The 20,774-nt window shown below is 38.6% G+C and overlaps 1 protein-coding gene across 23 annotated transcripts in view; it reads right to left on the bottom strand.

Annotated features, from left to right (window-relative positions):
* Positions 1 to 20,774, bottom strand: part of arhgap44 (Rho GTPase activating protein 44) — a 136,883-nt gene that overhangs the window by 53,665 nt on the left and 62,444 nt on the right. Inside the window, exon 1 of one of the 23 annotated variants that reach the window (XR_010002922.1) lies at positions 5,256 to 20,774. This exon is cut by the window's right edge and continues 26,582 nt beyond it. The exons of the other annotated variants lie outside the window; for them this stretch is intronic. The gene's annotated coding sequence lies outside the window, so the exon portion shown is untranslated. The remainder of the gene's footprint in view (positions 1 to 5,255) is intronic. 23 annotated transcript variants of the gene reach the window in all.

The raw sequence follows: 20,774 nt of genomic DNA, 5'->3' as shown, positions 1-20,774 counted from the left end.
TGTTTTCCAAACAGGCTCACTTTATAGCACTTGCAAAGCTACCATCAGCAGAGAAACTAGCCAATTTATACATCAACCACATTTACAAGCTGCACGGATGTCCCAACCGGGTGGTCAGCGACAGGGGTGTCCAATTCACAGCAAAATTCTGGGGGAAGTTTTTAGAAATGTTAGGAGCAGAAAGGAGCATGAGTTCTGCTTTCCACCCTATGACTAACGGTGCAGTGGAACGTACCCAACAAACACTTGGGCAGTTCCTTCGCATATATTCAAACAAGAGACAAAACGATTGGTCTAGGTGGCTAGCATTTGCTGAACTAGCGTTTAATTCTACAATCCACTCCGCAACTAATAAATCTCCATTTGAAGTAATTTATGGGCACGAAATTCAGCCCTTACCCCAATTGCCAAAGTGGCCGGAGAATGGAGAAACAGGGGCGGGGAAATGGAAAGCTCAGATGCAAGAATGTTGGGACCAAGTGACTGCGTCTTTAAAGGAAGCGCACAAAAAATACAAAACCTTTGCAGATCGGAAAAGAATGGAGGGCGATAAATTGGAAAAGGGGGACTTAGTGTGGCTAAGTACAAAAAACATAAAACTAGGTCTGCCCTCGAAAAAGCTGAGCCCTAGGTTCATCGGACCCTTCAGAATACAGGAAATCATAAACGAAGTAACTTTCCAATTACAATTGCCAAAAAGTCTGGGGAAAATACACCCTGTGTTCCATCGTAGCTTATTAAAAAAATATATGGGTACTTTGGATAAGGTGGATACATAGTATTCATGTCTATTCTGTTTCAGAGTCAAGGAGACCGAGGTACAGAAGAAGAGATCGGCGGAAGGGGGAGCACCATGTCATGGGACCGATTCCAAGAGCTGAGTTTACAAGCTCTTGAATCGGAGCCATAACAATTCGCACTCCTCTATAGCTCCTACGGACACCTGGCAGCAAAGCATGGGAAATTCTGGAGAGAGAATCAAAACAATTTTAATGAGTAGTTTGTGTTGTAGTGATGATAATGATACATGGGGTGTGGCTTGGGTGATGATATTTACGTGTGGTGTGACGATTGTAACGAAGGTAATAAAAAAGATTGTATGTAAACATTATGTCATTCTCGACTTTCCCAAGTCGTGTGTTCTTCAATAAAGATTCCGTTTGATAGCAGCTGCCTTTGGTTTGTGTTCCTGCGGGTCGTTTGAAGTAAGCGTGATCATCTTTTGAGATCCTGATGCATCTGGAAATGGGAGAAAGCACATGGGATGGGCGTTCCTATGGTTGGTCTCCTATGTTCCACTTCTTTTACAAAATCCTTCTGCATGAACCCAGAAAAGTGTAAACCTAAGGTATAGCGCAATTGCAAAATATCACCACTTCACTTTCGCTGCATTTTCTCCTTCATAGTAATCTATCAAAATTGCACTACTGTTGGATTTATTAACTTTTTTGTTCTTTTTAAAACCAAATATAGGAAGTTAGAGTGGTGCCTTGGGTCTCCTCTAGAGTAACAGGATCGAGAGGGAAAGTATCCCAGAAGTGATGTCTGTCTTAAGAATTGTGCCTTGGGTCTTATCTAGAGTAACGGATCAAAAACGAACGTAAAGGAGCCCATAGAAGTGATGTCTTAAGAATGATGTATTGTGTCTCCTCTAAGTGGATGGTTGAGGCAAGAGGAGGTGATACTGTGTGAAGGGGGTACGTAAATTCTCAGTCTTCTTTAAAGATGGAATTCCACGTAAAGAAGACAATTCTACATGCAAAAGACAATTTTCCCCACTTTCCCCAGTTTCGTCTGATGAAGGTGCTTGTGCAGGCTGGATGGGAATTGGGACATAATCATACCCCTGATACAATGGCATTAACATATTTCCTAATGTAATCTTAGCTGGTACTGCTATAAAAAAATCACACTGCTATATAGAGATCCCAACATAGGTTGAAGAAAGGATCCTGCAGAGATCTCAGGAGATTTCTGCCCTGTACTTTCACCGCCCAGAGAACACCTGGGAGGAGGGCAGGCAAAGCTCCCCATCGAAATTTGAAATCAGAGATGACTTGTGCAATCACTTTTAATTTCAAATTTGGGTGTTAGTGGGCTTTGCAATTGGTAGGGGAAATGATGCAACAAGAGAAGAGATTGTGCTTGCTGACTGAGAAGATGAGAAGAATTAAGAAATTTGCAGGGATGAAGTTTTGGTGAAGCATGTGAAGGGGCACAAATGTAGGGACACGGGCTCATCAGCACTCCTTCACATGCTTTCTCAACCCTTCATAGGTTCTTTGCTGGGTGGGGCTGTAGGTGTTGTAGTCCAACTTTTATCTGGAGAGCAGCTGGTGAGAGAAAGGTTGTTCACTCAATATCAGTGTAAAACTTCATGTCCAGTGAAAATGTTCACTGGCCACTCTGTCTGGAGAACTTGCCAGCAGCCATAAAGCCTGCTGTGCACCCTTAATATGAACACTTACATAAAATACAAATCTGATCATGTTAAATGCTGAATGCCTAAAGGCTTGCTGTGAATGAGGCAGCCGCACTGAAAAATCTTAGAACCGTTCATGCTTTGCTTCCTTGTGGCTTCGTGCTTAACGAGCTGACAAAATTAGCACTTCCAGTAATGCCAATGTGGATAAAGGCCCAAATAACAAGAATGCTATACTCAAATGTATCTTTATCAGTATTGGCTGACCAGAGAAAGATCAACATTCATATTTCCCTGACAAGACGGAAAGAGGGACTGGGCTCCAGGCAACAGACAGAATTGAAGAAATTATTAAAAGGATTGTATTTTCAGCAAGCTTAGGCACAGTGGCAGGGAAATGAAGCCTCTTTCTACTTCTCTCTTCTCAAATAAAATAAAACAACTTGTAAATGGGATTTCAAATAATACACAGACAGGCAGTAACATACATGGGAATTATTTCTGCTATCACATTTTTAATGCTTTTCCATAGGATATTATGTCAATAGTTTGGGCAGACCTAAAATCAGATGAGAACACTAAGAGATCTTATATTGTTTGATCTTCAATCTTCTATTAAAACATAAAATGCATTTTAAAAAAAATCAAAGGACACTACAATGGATAGAATAGTCTCTGCTCCTGAAATGATATGCTAATTCAAATAAGAAGATGCAGAGATAGGAAAAGTTACTTTTGTGGATTACAGCTCACAGAATCCTATTGCCTGCCCAGCACATCTCTCTAAGGAGATTCTTTTCACATCTGTGAGAAGGGTTAATATATTCATATAAAAGACAGCTTGCATCCTAATAAGCAATAAAATTCATTTATGAAATCAATTTCAGTACAACAGTTTTAGCAGTATTGCAACAACATAGGTATTCCAAGAAATAATGTGTTCTTTCCTCTTCCAATGGATGTACCTTGATTTCTACAGCTCTTACATTTGCTCTGGATACTTTTTATTTAAATGCTTACATAATTATGACTATATCCAATCAGAATGCTAGGATTGTTATTGTGAGACTCTAAGTCATTTCAGATTTAGGGTGACCCTAAATATAAAGTTTAGGTGGGGTCTGGGTACATTATCTTGTAGGGCTGCATACAGCCTGCGGGACTTAGTTTGGGAACCCTTGCCATAACACAACTGTCACAAGGCAGATCATGTTCCCCAGCATCACCATCTAAAGCTGATCAGAATGATAAAAAAAAAAAAATCACAGCATTGCAATTTATCTATTTATTATCTACTATCACATAATGTCGTTGTTTCTGTTAAATGTTCAACTCAGACAGTGATTTAAAACTGGATCTTTGCCAAACAGGCAATTTGAAAGACGATGGGATTCAGATAGGCCTTTCTTCTGATCTCTCCTTCTTCTCAGCCTTTGAGTTATTGTTGGCACACCATGGAGATTTCAGAAGGACTCAAGTGGAACAGAATAATCCCTCTAACCCAGGATCACTAACACAAACCAGATTAAAACAATCACTGAGATAATGCTTGTTTCTCTATATTCTAAACTAGCATTAAACAAAAGCAGTCAAAGTCTTGGTAGATTGCAGGCGGAACAACCAAGATAGCATGAGATGAGAGAAGGGCCAGAAGAAAAGACAGACTTCCACTATCTGACATTTCACTCCTTCCACTCAAATAAGTAGATAATTCTGGACCAGCTTACACACATTATTATACCGCTATTATAAAAACTGGCAAATATCAAAGGGTGCTTGTATTCATATGTAATAGTGCCCTATGTGGTCCCAAGAGTTGAATATTCTCTCTCTGCTGAAATTTGAAATTGTATTTTATAATCACTTGAGTTTTAAAAGCTGCATATATGTCATGCAGGCTATCTGAGCATAAACCTTTATTGATCTATATTGGCTATTTTTAAAGTTTTCTTTTACACAGCCACCCCAGGCCCTTTTATATTAGATTTGGAAAATGAATGCTGTCACAGAGAGGAAGGGGAGATTTGTCTATATTGCCACAGAGGATAGGGTCAGGTCTGACAGTTTTATTTTATAAGACAGTAGATTTCAACCAAAGACAAGAAGGAATTTCTTAAAAGTAAGAATGGTTCAATAATTGTCTAGATGTCCCTGTACTTCTTCAAAAGGAGGCTTGACAGCTACATGCTAGGCATACTCCAGCAAGAGATATTGCATTCAGTAGGAGGTTATACTTAAGGATCCCTTCAAACTCTATTCTTACAGAATATTTTAGAAAAACTAGTTTTTCTAATGATATCTGTTTTAACAGCTTTAAGTCACTTTGAGTAATGATTTGGGGAAAAGGATGAATAGAAATAAATATAGCAACAACAACAGTAACTGATCCATCTGAGCCCCACTGTCATGGAAGTAGCTGTGCTGACCAATGCATACAGTAATTTAACATGTGTAAAAGAAGCACCTGCAGACAGGTTATGCCCAACTTGCAAGTTCTCATTAATGCACTGTTCTGTCACGCGCTGGGCCTGACTGATTGTCTGTTATATAGGACGTACGCTTTACGCCCAGCGGGAAGCCAGGGTGCCTAAAGAAAGGGTGTTGAGGAATTCCTTGAAAAGATGGCCTTGAAGTCTTTTAAAGAAATAACAAAGTCTTTATTGACGAACAAATAATAAATCTTCAAGGAGTCTTGTCCCACAGGACAGGAGATTGGCTTTGAATAACTGTGGAAACCCTCTTATAACCCCTCCCAGGCTATCTCTTATCTGGGCCTAGCTAGCCTGGGACCCACTGCCAACTCCAAGTGCGTCTGGTTGTTGAGTGGACCTACCAGCCAATGGCTTGCAGATGTTTCTGTGCTGTTGTTCTGTATCCCCGGACGATCTTTATCCCTGGTATTCTTTAACCCTGGTGCTCTTTATCCCCGGTGGTCTTTAACCCTGGTGCTCTTGAAATATGAAGCTTTTTACGGGACGAGCTGGTCTACGTCCTATAGATGAGCTTCCTAAGTAAGACTAACTTAAAAATGGCTCCTTCCCTCCCAGAGCCCTGAACAAGGGGCGGAACCAAACTTAATGGTGATTGACAGGTGGCCTGTCCTATGATTGCAAACATTTGCAGCAATAAAATAAAGTTGAAGTTTCTGGTACAGCTGTACCAGCACATGCACAATGCCACATTAATATACAAAAAGCCTTCCCTCTATTCTCCGTATATCTTTTTCCTGTCTAGTCACAAAACACACACGTAATACAGAAGCACTACTAAAGACTTTTTAAATGTACCACAAGCTTTGGACTAAGCTTCTGGACTACTTGCAGTTTCTTTATTAATGTAGCCTATCAGATAAATGAGCAGAAGCTATAGGCTTGTTTTTCATCACTCTAGCCATGTAAACATTTAGCTTCATCATAACAACAACAACTTTATTTGTAGCCAGCGATATCTCCATGAGGGGACTCATGTTGGTCTGGCACCAAAGTAAAAGGTCTAGATGTTATCTGCTTTTCCTCAGCACTGCTTTATGAAGCATATGATATATTTCCCATGAACTCCATAATTGTTTGTAGCCTAATTCCATTGGAACTATAATCTCAATGCCAGTAGACTGAATGAGTCAACAGTATTTATGTACATGTTGGTTTACTAAAAGGAATTGATTCAATTAGCCCAGTTCTAGTTGGTACCAGCAATTCTACTTAGGTAAAGAGTGTATGGAATTCCAACATATAAAATCTATAGACTCTTAAGTGGTCTTGCCCAATGATATTCAATCAAAACCATTCAGGGTTGAAAGGAAGTACAGTAGAGTCTCACTTATTCAAGCTAAATGGGCCAGGAGAACCTTGGATAAGTGAATATCTTGGATAATAAGGAGGGATTAAGGAAAAGCCTATTAAACATCAAATTATGATTTTACAAATTAAGCACCAAAACATCATGTTATACAACAAATTTGACAGAAAAAGTAGTTCAATACACAGTAATGTTATGTTGTAATTACTGTATTTACAAATTTAGCACCAAAATATCATGATATATTGAAAACATTGACTACAAAAATGCCTTGGTTAATCCAGAACGGTGGTGTTGCATAAAAGGAGGAAGTTGTCGATGGTTTCATTGAGGTTTTTCAAGAGAAGCTTGAATAGGCACATATTTATAATTTAAGTGACTTTGCCATGGTGCAATATGTTTAAGTCTCTGTATGATCTCTTTCATTCATCTGTCCATTAAAAAGACTAGGAGGTACACAGAACATCTGCAACCTTTTTTAAAAAAGAAAAGAAAAGAAAGAAACTTAGCTTAGACAATGTTTAGTGCCACTGTTTAATTTTAAACCATTCATACCAATGTTAGAATAGCCCACCATCCTTGGAAGAGTCATGCAGTACATTGGATTGAGTGTTGGCTAGGCTTAATGGAAGCAGTAGTCACTAGAAAAGAGTTCAAACCCTTTCATGCTCCATCTTATAATCATACCTTTTATAAAAGAAATATAAATATGTGACCTCCTAAGGTCTGGGACTTCTGAATAGAAAGAGATGGAAGGCTGCATCTATACCATGGAATTAATGCAGTTTGACACAACTTTAACTGCCACGGTTTAATACAATGGAATCATGGGAGTTATAGTTTTATAAGATCTTTTGACTCCACCTCACCAAACTACAAATCTCTGGATTTTTTAGCATTGAGCCATGGCAGTCAAAGTTGTGTCAAACTGTATTAATTGTACAATTGCTATCATGAAGGTACAATAAAAAGTAGTAAAAACAATTCTTCCAAGATTCTTGCAAGAAATACACACTAAATAATAATAGATACTTGTGTGAGAGAAGGATACTCCCAACCGCATACCAAAATTGGTTCAAACTAGACAAATGCTGCTCCCGGAGATCATTTTGCTTAGAAATCAATCCTTCTGAGATGGTCCGAAATAATCCCTTTCCTATCCTCTCTTACTTTAATATGAAAGCTGTTCAGAAAACACACCGGAACTAAAAGTAGCATGACTAGAAATCTCAGAGATAGTTTAAACAACTTGCTATCTCAAATGCAACAATGAAAAAAGGGTAGTCCGGGGCAGGGAGAGAGACAAGACTATGAAACCATGCCTATCAACAATCAATGAGGAATGTTGGATGAGAAAATATGAAAATAGATTCCCTTATTCGACCAAATACAATGACCCCCAACTGAGAAAATTGAGACATATTCCCCAAACCAGCACAATGCATTTAGAGAGAGAAAGATTTCTGCTGTTGTGCCAATGGAAGGATAGTAGTAAAAGAAGCAAAAAGAAATCAAATTAGTGGTTTGAAGAACATCTCCAGGAAATATTGAAAAACAATTCAAAAAATGAATGGAATAAATAAGCCTGCTACATATCAAACCACCATCAAGTTATCTTCCTTAAGTGCATATATTTCACCTGTAAACAAAAGAGCTCTACTAAATCAGACCTAAATGCCCACTTAACCTAGCATCCCAATTTCCACAGTGCTTTTTCACTTTGCTTAACAGATGTGTGTTTCGTTTAAACCACAGCCCCAGTTTCACACATCAGGTGCTTGCTGGATGAATTCAAGTCCAAGCTTAGTTCTCTTCCTAGTAATGTAACAGAGAGAGAGGGAGGGTCATGCAAGCCCAGTGCTGTGTGATGGATCCTTTCTGCTTAGCCGCAGAACACCAGACTATAGTTGAATGTTTTATATGAATGATGCCACAAGCGTCCTGTGTTTACCAGATGCATTCAAAAGCATTTCGCTTTCTCTCCTCATATTCTAAGTGAGCCCTGAGCTTGAAAAGCAAAGCAAAGTTGTCCTTCCATCATCAAGGTCTATCGACCATTCATTGTGCAGGACTGAGACTTCAAAATTTGTAGAAATATTATTGCAATGTTTTGAAAGGTTTTTAATTGTTTGGAAAAGTTGTGACACCAATAAAGATACTGCCAAGAGCTGCAAGGAAACTTTTCAATCGCCAAGTTTCCTACTGCTTTCCTTGTCTACTATGGTATTTCCACTTAATTTCTGAGCTCTCATAAGCACATGGTGTTTGAAGCCCCTGGCAAGATGGCCACCATGTGGTGAGCAGTGAAAGTCAACCACTGTGAATTCAATCTAAACTAGTTCTCATGGTCCTAGAGTTTTCACAATGCCCAAAGAACAGCCGGAAGATCTGTAATTAAAGCTCATTGCTAAATGTCAGCAACGCTTTACCTGGCAAATTGCTCAGTAAATCTCATATTCTCCATTTGTGACATCTCAGAAAGAAGAGATGGCTGGACACAGGTGTAAGGAAGTGTTTACAAGCAGAAACCCTGCAGTTTTCATTGTAATAAGCGCAATCTGTACTATTATGAGCTCATATATGCAGTAAACTCTGCAGCATGTGTTATGTGGGCAGAAAGTTACATTTTAAAGAGGATGACAAAACTTGGCATTCCCTTGCCTTACTTCCTTCAAGCAACATTTGTCTTAATTAAAACAACAACAACCAAGTGCATTATCAAGCAGGGATGGAGACGTAAACACCATAGCACTCATTATCACTGAGCTGGGGTTGGCAAGTTGCAACCACTTGACTAGGTCAGGTCGATGTGTACCTTAGCAATAAAAAAAAAAAGAGAAAGCACCTTAGCCAAAGATTGGCAAATACACAGAGACGTCTATTGAAGTCAGTGAAACAATGAATTCCAAAGCAGTTAAGGATGGCCAGCAAACGTTTCCCATGCAAGTTGGCTTATTTTTAACAGCATGTTCTAAATGCCAGCTGGAAGGTAAAACTAGGCTTTGGAAGATGCTCTCAGACAGCTTAAGAAAATGAGCTGTTCTACATGTTGCATGGACAGAAGTGCACACACTGAACAATTGAGAAGTTTGGCACAACATACCAGCCCCTAGCCATAATAGGGTCACTCTCTAGCTGAAAGGTTAAAAAAAACAAAATTTTCTCCCGCTGTGCTGTGCTTGTCCTGTGGGATTACTGAACATATCTTTATCTCATAAATATTAAAGAGCTTATCTGTTTTCTCCTAGAATCAGCCACCTCTATAAATAAACAGATACTTATATGAGTCCATAAGGAGAAGAGTTTGCCAGCAGTAAATACTCTAACAGACCTGATGTGGAAATATCTCCAGGATTGAAGTAGATACCTCTAAACACCAAACAAATGGAAGTAAGGGTTGTTGAAACTAGAATGTCTGTTGGTATACTCCTTCACATTATTTTCACTTTATTTCCATTCAAACCCTAAGAAGAAATTTTAAGATACAATTGCAACTAACTGAAAGTTCTTATCAGGAGTTTTTTTAGTGGTCTCCCACAGCTTCTAACAGATTTGCTGTTGGTGCGTCGTATTGGTGTCTGCCAACTTTATTAGTCTACATGGCAATTACGGTTGGTACGTGAGTATAGTCTTCACTGTGGGCTCCAGAAATAATCCAATAAAAATACATTTACTTCTTTTAAGCAGTCATTTGTGAACATTTTTGCTAAGAGGTTGTATGTAAAATGGCTCAAATATAAAATAGATACATAAAATATAGTTTAAACATTCAAGCCTCCCAATTACACAACATGCAACATCTGGTTCATACAAAAATAAATAAATACAAGCCACTTAAATACTTCAATAGTAAAACGAGGGTAAACACAACTTTAACTAGTGTGGTATAAATGGTTTGAGCACTGGTCTATGATTCTGGAGACCAGAGTTAGATTCCCTCCTCTGCCACTGAAACCGATTGGGTGACTTTGGGTGAGGCACACAGTCCCAGCCCCAGAAACCCCTGTGATAGGTTAGCTTTAGGGTTGCCATAAGTTGGGAACATTTTTGCTGACATTTTATATATGACTCGGCACTGGGGAATAATTGAGTTGGCTATGCAGCAAACAACAACAGCAGCAGCAGCAGCAACAACAACAATTCATAGGACAATAATATACTTTTATTGGCCAACTGAAATGCACCAATTACACTTTTCAAGCTTTCAGAACTTTGCTGGATTTTTTATCAGGCAAAAAATGTTTAAAATCATACAGGAGAAGGAAAGTGATACATTGGAATCTCAAGTCTACATTTTGTCTCAGTCTGTTAAGATTCTGTTATGTAGCTGCTAAGGGGAGGGGCAATTAAAGACATATAATACCATTTCAACTCCATTAGCAACAGAAAAATAGCTTCCCTTGAATGCAAGCTGGGCAAAGGTACCTGCTCTTTTCTTAGACAGAGAACATGGGATTTCCCAAGAAGTACCTCTACTGTTCCAACCAGAAAAATATTTAGGTGCTATATAAGTTTTAAAAAGTCAACTGTAGTCCAAAATAAAAGATTGAAGTCTCAGTCCTTCAGTTCCCACTTGTTAAAGTTTCCTCTTTTATGACATAATCAGAGGTAACTGTATTGACCATGTAGCAAAATGCAACAAAATACAAATCCAGATTTTTCTTGGCCAAGCAAATTGTAAAAAATATATCACGCTACACTGGCTTCTTCATCAAGCAAAAATGTTAAAATTCATATAGGATCAGGAAAGTGTCACAGATCTACATTTTGTCTCAGAAATTATCTGTTGTCAGTTAAGATGATCAGAAGAGATCTCAATGCGGACAGAGGCTACAACAATTCTGTATCAGTGCTTAATTCAAAGTAACCGCCATTGCACCACCATTTTTATAATACCACGAAAGAAGATATGATTGTAAGAGTAACACAAACAAGCACTGTTTTATTTTAGCAGATGGAATTTTTAAAATCTCATAATTTGTTCCTAGGACTTTTTTTTCCTTTAAAGCAAAATGCATCCTGTAAAATTAATGAACAACTTTTTATTTTATTTAGAAACAAAGAACAGAACAACAAAAAATTAAAATGGAGTTTTATGTACAAGTCCACATTACCAGTCCATAAACAGGGGAAAATGTAATACTAAAGCATGAGAGAGATAAAATATTCTACAGTATATTACAAGGTTTTTCAAGAAATGACTTGAAAAACTGTAGACAGGTGGTGTTTTTCCCTGAAAACAAAATATATATAAATCTTAAGCACATGAGTTGGCATGAGAGTCTCATTCCTGCCCATATTACACCTTGCCAAAGTGTCACACCTACTTTTACAGCAGCCAAGCCCTTGATTACAGGAACAGTGAACCACTGTATTAATTAAATGGGCTTGGAACAATGCACCAATGGTTTCCAATAGGAACATTATTTTTCATGCGGATTTGGACCTAAGCCACCCTGAGTCCCCTATTGGGAGAGAAGGGCGGGATACAAATATTGTAATAAATAAATAAATAGAAACGAGATGTCTGTGCTGAGGTTGTTACCTACAGTATTTTCTCAATGAAGAATCTACAAGTGAGATTTCATTCTGGCAATGTGTAGGGGATGTTTGGACCTATTCTCCTTCTGTTAAAGGAGAATAGGTCCAAAAATACCCTACAAGTTGCCGGAATGAAATCTTACTTGTAGATCCTTCATTGAGAAAATAGGCAACAACCTCAGCAGATTACACAGTGCATATATCTGTCAATGGAAAGAGAGATGGCTGAAATCTATCAATGGAAAGAGAGCTGGCTGAAATTTTCAGAGATGCCTGTGAGCCAAGATTACATTGTTAGCAAACAGCAAAGAGTCCACTCTATCATGCACACATTGTTATTCCCATAGATTCAATTGCTTAGCATTGAAAATTAAACAAGGATAAGGGAAATGTCAATTTGGTATCTTTGTGACTCTGGTGAGTATGTGCTAAGAAATGTTTTTCTAACTCAAAGTAAGACTATGAGCAAAATAAGAGAAAGTAATGGACACAGGGAGAATATATACATTTCTAGGCAGGGGCATTAGTGCTGCTGCATATGTATCTGATGCAGGGGCTAATTAAGAAAAAAAGCTATTCTATCACTCTATTTACAAACTGAAACACAGGCAAAACATAGTACAGTCAACCCTCCACATTCACTGGGGTCAAGGATATAGGAAATTGCTGTTTTTTCTCCTTGAACATTTCTCAAGCAATTTCTAGGTCTTTCAGCATGACTCTATGGTCAGTGTTCCCTAGAAGCTGAACATAGACGTGCATGAGAGGACATAAAACATTCCTAGAGAGATGTTCCCACTATAAATCTCTAAGTCTTCTGGCTAAATGGGAGGAAGTTGACCACAGGGTCACAATGGAGTACCTAGAGATCCCCCCCCAAAAAACCATTTTAAACCAAATTTGTGAATAATCAAATCCACGAAAATCAAAGCCACAGGTATGGAGGGATGATTATACTTAACTGACTTGACAAAAGTAACACAAACTGAAAAAGAGGCTTGGTTGTCTGGGTAATGAATACTGCATAGCGGACGCATTCCCTTTTCATAAAGATAATAATAGCCCTGTATAATATATGCAAGCAGCATGAAATAGACATCAACAGTCCCTCAGAAATTAAGCAGGAGATCAACAGCTTCTCAACTGGAGCCTTCGGTGGCCTAGGGGAGAAAAGCCTTGTGACCTGAAGGTTGGATTGCTGACCTGAAGGCTGCCAGGTTCGAATCCCACCCGGGGAGAGTGCGGATGAGCTCCCTCTATCAGCTCCAGCTCCATGCGGGGACATGAGAGAAGCCTCCCACAAGGATGGTAAAAACATCAAAAACATCCGGGCGTCCCCTGGGCAACGTCCCTGCAGACGGCCAATTCTCTCACTCCAGAAGCAACTACACGAAAAAAAGCAGCTTCTCACAGAATTGCTGCAACGTCTGCTCAGCATGGCTTTCTAACTGCCCTCAAGTTGTACACTAATTGTTTCAGTGCTCAAGCAGGTCCTTTATGAACAAGGCCATATAACCAAAAGAGTTTGTCTAGACGAGTAATACCATTAAATTTAAAAAGCAAATTTTTAGAACTGAGTGCTTTCTTCAGTCCTGATATCTCTGGTATGTGGCAATGTGTTAAACCCTGTTATTTATGATGCCCATTCCTATTGTACCCTTCATATGAAATAATTCCAGGATGAAAACATCAAAACACAATGAGCCTTCATCTGCAGAACTCCACTGAGCTAACAATTTTCAGAAACAATGTGCAGTTAAAACAATAGATCACAAATATCAGAAACCAGAATGGAACAGAAAGAGAAAAGGATGGTGGGATAAAATATAAAGAACCAATAAATATATCAATGTTTAGATGAATAAACATCTATTAGCTTGATGTCAAAATGACAGTAAAGTTAATGCATACATCCTGGACAAAGGCATTACGACAACATAGAACATTAACTACCCCTCCCTCAGTTTTAGAATTATCTAAAGTTTCAGATTTCCTCCATCTTGGAAATCCTCATTCTTAGATGCCACCCAGGACTGTTCACATTTGGTATCAGTAAATATATGCATGTAATTTCGCCACAAAACTAGCCTGTCACAGGATATTTTCTTCTGCCCTACTAGATACTCTGAGAATATTCCTTGGCCACCTGGAATTGTCCATGGCATGTGGGATAATTTTGTTTCCTTGAAGAAAATAATGGCCACAGGCTGAAACTAGGCATGCATGATAGACTGTGGCACAAGTTTTCTTCTCTAGCATCAAGTCTTTGAGGTTCACTGTATCCAGCCCCATCATGAGCAGAGAAGAGTGCTTAGGAGCACACAACCAGTGCAGATGCAGCACATTTCATCCCATAAACTGCTGGGTGGGGGGACATCTGTTCTGCAAGGAAGTACCCATGCCCAAAGGCAAGAAATCAAAGGGGCTGATCTGACAAAATTGAAGGGAGAAAGAAAAAGCCACCAAAATCACATCAAAATGAAGGCAGGGACATTAAAGACTATTTGTGCATTCCTATCTGATGAGAATATGTTTTTAATTAAAACAGGTCTCATCCCCCCTCCCTTTTATACAATCAGTTAGAAGACTTTGTCCTTGGACCTGCCAAGGTCGGGAGAACTACATGCTTACACTGCACTTCTGGAAAGACAGCATGCTTGAGTTGCACATCCAAATCCCCAGACTCAACAGCAGTGGCAAAAACGTCCCCCCTCCCTCAGAACATATGCTCATAATATTGTTAACTAGCCAGGATGCCAAACTAGGACACCCAAAATTGTATGGCAGTAAATTAGCTGCCCTATAGGTTTCTTCAGAGAATCTGGGTGAAGTGGAAAAGATATTGGAGGGCAGCTAGGTTAGATATGCACAAGGGAAACATACTGCATATGAAATTGAAGGCATTATAAAACTTCTAGAGGAAGAGGGAAAGTCAATGGTAGGAAAAGAAAACCTTCCTTTTCAATGCCAGGCAATTTACCTTTCACATAGGTAGAAGTACCTTTTGCACTGTTTAACATGAAAACCACCCAAGTTGGGTGGGTGGGAAGCAGATTTTATTAATTTCTGTTCTTGTTTTGCTTTTTTATTGGCACTTTTGGCAGTCCACTTGGCTCCTTAAGGGTCCAAGGAGCAGAACACTAGCAGTTGCCCAATCCCGCCACCTGTGACACATATACCCATGGGGATTGGCAGATGCCAGATGACTGTTGTTTATGGTTGCTTAAGAGTTACTATTTAAACTACGACTGATACTATACTCAGTGCAATACCATACCATAAACTCTGTACTGATTAGTTATTAATATTGACATATAGTAAATAAAGGCAAATAAAGACAAATAAAGACAAAATTAACATAGGTTAATACTGTTTTACTGTATTAGATTTTTTTTTCAATTTAAAGTATTATTTCTTTTTTTTTTCTGCCAGTTGCTTGAAAGATCCCATTTGTGCAGGGAACATTTCTATTTGTGCCTCTTTCCTAGTCCTTTTTGCTTACTAGTTTCTACTGTAGCTGCCAGCGGGCAGATTCACTGTTGCCACGCCATCAAGATTTCATGCTGCAAAAGAAAGGAACACAGAAGAAAACCCATGAGGTCATTTACCTGAATAGTGCTTAACCCAAGCTGAGGAAAACTGGCAAACAGAGAGGAGGAACACTCAAAATAACAGCCATTATGTCAGCATGAGTAAACTATTTGAGGTAGTTGATCCACTGAGATACAAAGAGAGGGAAAATTCAAAGGCATTAAAGGGATGCAGTGTGCAGCAAATAATCTAGGAAATTTCAGGGAGACATTTTTCCTTGTTCTTTTTGGAAAACACAGGAGAAATATGGAAAGAGCTGCACATTATAATGGAAATACAGAGAACCCACCTTTGAAAAAAGATAAACTTGAGAGAAGAATGTAAAGTGTGTTTCATGTAAAAGTACAATTGTGAATACTTGTATCAGATTTATAATTATATTTATGTGGATATGTTATACGCTCCTGTTAATTCATTATAATTTTCTCAGATAAACTCACCTGAAGAAGACTAAGTTGAAATCGGTCGTGTGTTCTACATGCTCTTCAGTTTCAACTGATTGATTTAACAAGTGAAAACTTATGTATAGAGCAAACATTGTTGAGTTATATATTCATTTTGATATATGGAACATTAACATTATATTGTAAATCCTGTACTGATTGTTCTTCATTCAATATAAGTTTATATTTTATATTTGTTTATTGACCATTTACTAGTGCATATCGGTGTACTTGTGGGTATATATTAGTTTGGTGTGTAACCAGGAACCCATTTACTTTATAATATGTTCCTATTCCGACATTTGTTCATTTGTTGGTGCTGGTCATTGACAGTAATAAATAAATAAATAAATATAAATATATATGTGCGCCTGTGCATGCCTGTCTGCGAAAATGTGAAAGATAAACAAATGGTTCCTTGATGGACATTAGGAATTCCTTTTTGACAGTCCTTTCCCAGTCCATAATAATGTTAAATTCTCCAGCAGACCGTAAAACTAAAAGTGAATTGGGTTGGGTAGAGGTTATCCAGGTATTTGAAGGCAGAAATCATACAAGTTGCGATGGGCTCAGTCTCCCTTTTTGTCTTCTGATCCTCACCTTTAAGATTTTTGCTTCCCTAGGATGGGAAAGTCTTATTCTGCTGTTTATTTTGAAGAGAAATTTTCACCCAGGGTTAAGGATACAAAATACATGATAAACAATTATAGACTTTCTTTGAATACCAACTACTGCTGGGTCTCTTTTATACTACACAGTTACATAACTATGATTCCTCTATGATTGCTACGGTTCCGTCACTATATTGGAAACCTCATAGGATGGAGCAATGGCAGTTAATGTGGAAACACAGGGCTATAATTCTGTGGTGTGAAAGACAGCAGACACATTGTATTGTCAAAGGCTTTCATGTCCAGAATCACTGGGGGGCTGTGTGGTTTCCAGGCTGTATAGCCATGTTCTATCAGCATTTTCTACTGACATATCACCTGCATCTGTGGCTGGATTCTTCAGAGGATCATCTGAAAATGCCATATAGATTGCCATGCAGGAATTGGATACTGTACTATTAGCACTCCAAGAAGAAATGCTAGATTGGAGAAGAAGCTGTGCAAAACATGCACAAATTAGATTTAATTAAAAAAGAGATGAAAGAGCCATTATAGGTGACAGGGGTGGAGAAGATCTGCAACTCATCACAACTAATAATGGGGGAGAATCCCATTATGGCTTTGGGGGAAAGGAATGATGCAAATTTAAATAATTAGTAATAAAAAGGGCACTATTCCTAACAGGACTCTCCAAGTAGCAATAAAACAGGTGTTCTCTAGAAGGTGGTCACAGCTCACAACTCATGTAGCACCCCTCTGCAGTTTTCATATTGCCAGGTATTTCTATGGCATCTATCCCCTTGAACTAATTACGATAATGAGCTGCTCTTGCACTCTGAAGTAGTCATCTTTTCACAGATTTGAGCTATGGCAGAGAAACGTATCCACAACTTAAGCAAACCACATCATGGTCACTGCTGAAACCTGTCTGCAAGGCCAAACTCATGTGTTTTCCCCTTTTTTGCCTCTTTTTTTCTTGTATATAACTCTAGAGGAGCTGGACTGGAGGGGAACACATGCTCTCATGAAGTAGGTTGCCTTACATAGTGTAGGGGAGAAAGATTATTTGCCAGCCACAGTCCTTCTCCCACAAGGTTTCTTGGCAACAGATGGTAAACCAGAGTGCTAAAAAATTGTCAACCCTGCAAACAAATTGGTGCCAGCATAACAGTAAGCAAGGAATCTCCCTCCTACTTCCATCCCAAGGCACTGCATACAAGGTGGGCACTGGGGCCTGCCTCTTTCTTGGGATCTATTTGCTTTCCGGGCTTTTGCCAAGGGGAACGTGAACAAGTGCCACAAGAGGATGCTACAGAGCTATCTTATTATTTCTGCAACGCTAATTGCCACAAAAGTCTCATCCCTAACAGTTGCCTTCCGGTCTGACGCTCTCCCTACCAATAAATCCAAATGACACAGCAAGAGCCATGGATAGCGGCTGTTGGGCAATATCATCTTGCACAGAAGGGCCTTTCGGAATCTGGCATTTACTCACATGCTGTATTTACAGGCAACATTGCTGCTGCTTCTATAACAAACCAGAGAGAGTGGAAGGAACAGTTCCTTGCTTGTTTCCCCTGTGTGATTTTCAAAGGAAATCAAACTGGAAACACATTTGTTTTCCCCCAGAGGAATTGACTGTTCCAGTTTCTCTATTGGCGCATCACTCTGTTGCTAGGCTGCAGTCTACATTTTCAGAGCTCTGCACTCCCTCCTCCCCTGCCTGCAATGTGTCTGTGAGAATTTCATCTGTTCATTAAACACGCCTTTGGAGTTATCTTCTGATGTTACCTTATTGTGAGTCACCTAATGAACATCTGTGGTCCAATATAGCACAATTTCTGATTTGGTCTTTGCAGGCTTTGTATCTTCACTGAAGGATAAAAGAGTACAGTGGCATGTTTGTACACAGGGGACTGAGAAACTGTTCAAAACAGTGCAGATATTGCAGCCTTGGGTCATCTTTCCTCAGCAGTGTTCCTGACAATCCCAACTGGTAGAGTGTTTTCCTATTTCAGGATCCCAGTGACTATCCAAATGGCTAAATAAAGATCTGAAACTGGTCCGCACACAAGGCTTAAACAAACGAACAAACAAACAAATATTGCTTTGTGTCTATTGCGAGAATGAGAGGTAATAAATGTGGGTAGCCTCTCTTCGGAGGCTACCCACATGCTGGCCCTCAGTACCTATAGTCTGCCTTTTAGTAGTCAATATTTTTGTAGTTAATGTTTTCAATACATTGCAATGTTTTGGTGCTAAATTCATAAGTACAGTAATTATTACATAACATTACCATGTATTGAATTGCTTTTTCTGTTGATTTGTTGTTAAATATGATGTTTTGGTGCTTAATTTGTAAAATCATAACATTATTTGACGTTTAATAGGGTTTTCCTTAATCCCTCCTTATTATTCAACATTTTCACTTATCCAACGTTCTGCCAGCCCGTTTATGTTGGATAAGCATGACTCTACTGTATATCCATGTTAAAAATATAACAGATAGACAGAGAGATAGTACGGTATTATAAAAGAGGACAAGCACTCTCTGGTGATGTGATAACCTTGGTGGACAATATTATCTGATGTGAGGTTCTACTGGATCAGAAGAGAAATAAAGGAAGATAATTTTATGGTTCTCTGTATACCATTCCTTTTTTATATATATAAATCTGATTTAGTATCCATTGTGTTGTATCTTATTCTGGGAGAATATTTCTTAGGAAATATCTGATAAAAATTACCATAATTTCTGCTCTTGAGTTTTGTGTGACTTTACTAATTAGGTATAAATACTCACGACAACATCTTAGCAACGGTAGTTGTTGACTGCAATAGCTTTATAAATTCTACATGGAAGTGTTTGGAGTCTGCCTTCCTGTTTCATTGAAAATTTCATGAACACGTTTAAATCAACTAACCCCAGGATGCAAAAGTTCTGTTTGATACTTGTATGTATTATTTGTGGGTCTGTTTGTCTTAATAAGTAAAATCCAGATTTAAAAATTTGTTACAGCTTTCAGAGCAAGTCTCCCAACTCCTTAATGTTCACAAAGCAGCATAGTCAGCCTCTTTATCTATAAGGAACATTTCTAATCAAGAAACGACAAGGCTTGTAAGTGATCCTGATCAGTATTTGACAATGAAAACTCTGGATTTAAAATTCATCTTGATTTTTGACATTATTTTTCTTTAGTGGACTCTCTATTGAATATATAGTTATTTGATTATCTGTTTGATTTGCACCCTGCCTTTCTCCCCAAAAGTAAGACCTGAGATAATTCTTAAGATGAGCAACAAAGGCACAAATAAAAAAACACAATGGTTTTTTAAATATTGCAAACACAGTTAAATGAACTATTATATCGAAACACAACAGACCCACCTATTTAAAGCCCCCTCTTCAGCAACTAGTCAGCTTCAAAGCCTGACTGAAAAAAAAAGTGTTTACGCCTCCCCTCAAACTATGAGGCAATTCTTTACTTTAAATCACTCTGCACAGAAATTTACCCATAGTATTCTGAGTCATCCTTAATCCAAGGCTGTCTGCCTGCAATTATCTTACACTTTTATAGCCATGCTATTTTTTCTGCAATGGCAAATTAAAGGCCCCATTCTCAGGTTCAGTATAAGCAGAACAGACTATGCACCAACACAATTTAGAGAGGTTTTATTTGTGGAAATGAATTTCAAGCAAGGGACTGTAGGAAGTTCACTTAGCTCAACTCTTACATAAAAATGTTATTAAATCTAGTCAATGTGTGAACAGCATGATGCCTTCTTTATTTTGCAAAATAAACCCACACAAGTCTCCATGTTGGGAGGAGGTTTTGTTATCGTGCTCCTTCAAGTTGGTTCTGACTTGTCTTTAATATAGATGGCATTTCTCTCTGCTCTCCCCTCATACCAAGCGGAAAAGCCCTTCTCTTTTGAACCAAAGACAAAAGACTACACTTCCAAATATCACTCTGTGTAACCTTTGAGCCTAGCAAGTTAAGTGTCAAAGCACAAAGCCTTTCTTAACCTGTGCTTAGAGAAAAGAAGGGACCTTTCCTAACAGAGCATTGATACTTAAAGGTAATTGACTCAGCACAGCAAGGATGAGGGTTTGCCTAAAAAAATTCAGTTCTGAACAAGGGAAGAGATCCAACCAGGTTCCATTTTCTTTTTGCCAATGGATGAGAGAAGGTCACAAAAAGCAAAATATGTGAACTGCTTGGAAATTTCAATTTCTGTTTAGAATGATTGAAATCCAATGCCATGTTGGCACTACATGATGGAAGGTCCTCTTCCTTGCAGATCTCTGAATCTACTAATCTCAGATCTCCAAAGGCAGCTGAAAGGAATCTATTGGGAGCAGTGATA

Source organism: Anolis carolinensis, chromosome 2 (genome assembly GCF_035594765.1).
Source record: "Anolis carolinensis isolate JA03-04 chromosome 2, rAnoCar3.1.pri, whole genome shotgun sequence".
NCBI lineage: Eukaryota > Metazoa > Chordata > Lepidosauria > Squamata > Dactyloidae > Anolis > Anolis carolinensis.
The sequence above is the reverse complement of the archived record's forward strand: the minus strand, read 5'-3'. Positions and strand labels throughout refer to the sequence as shown.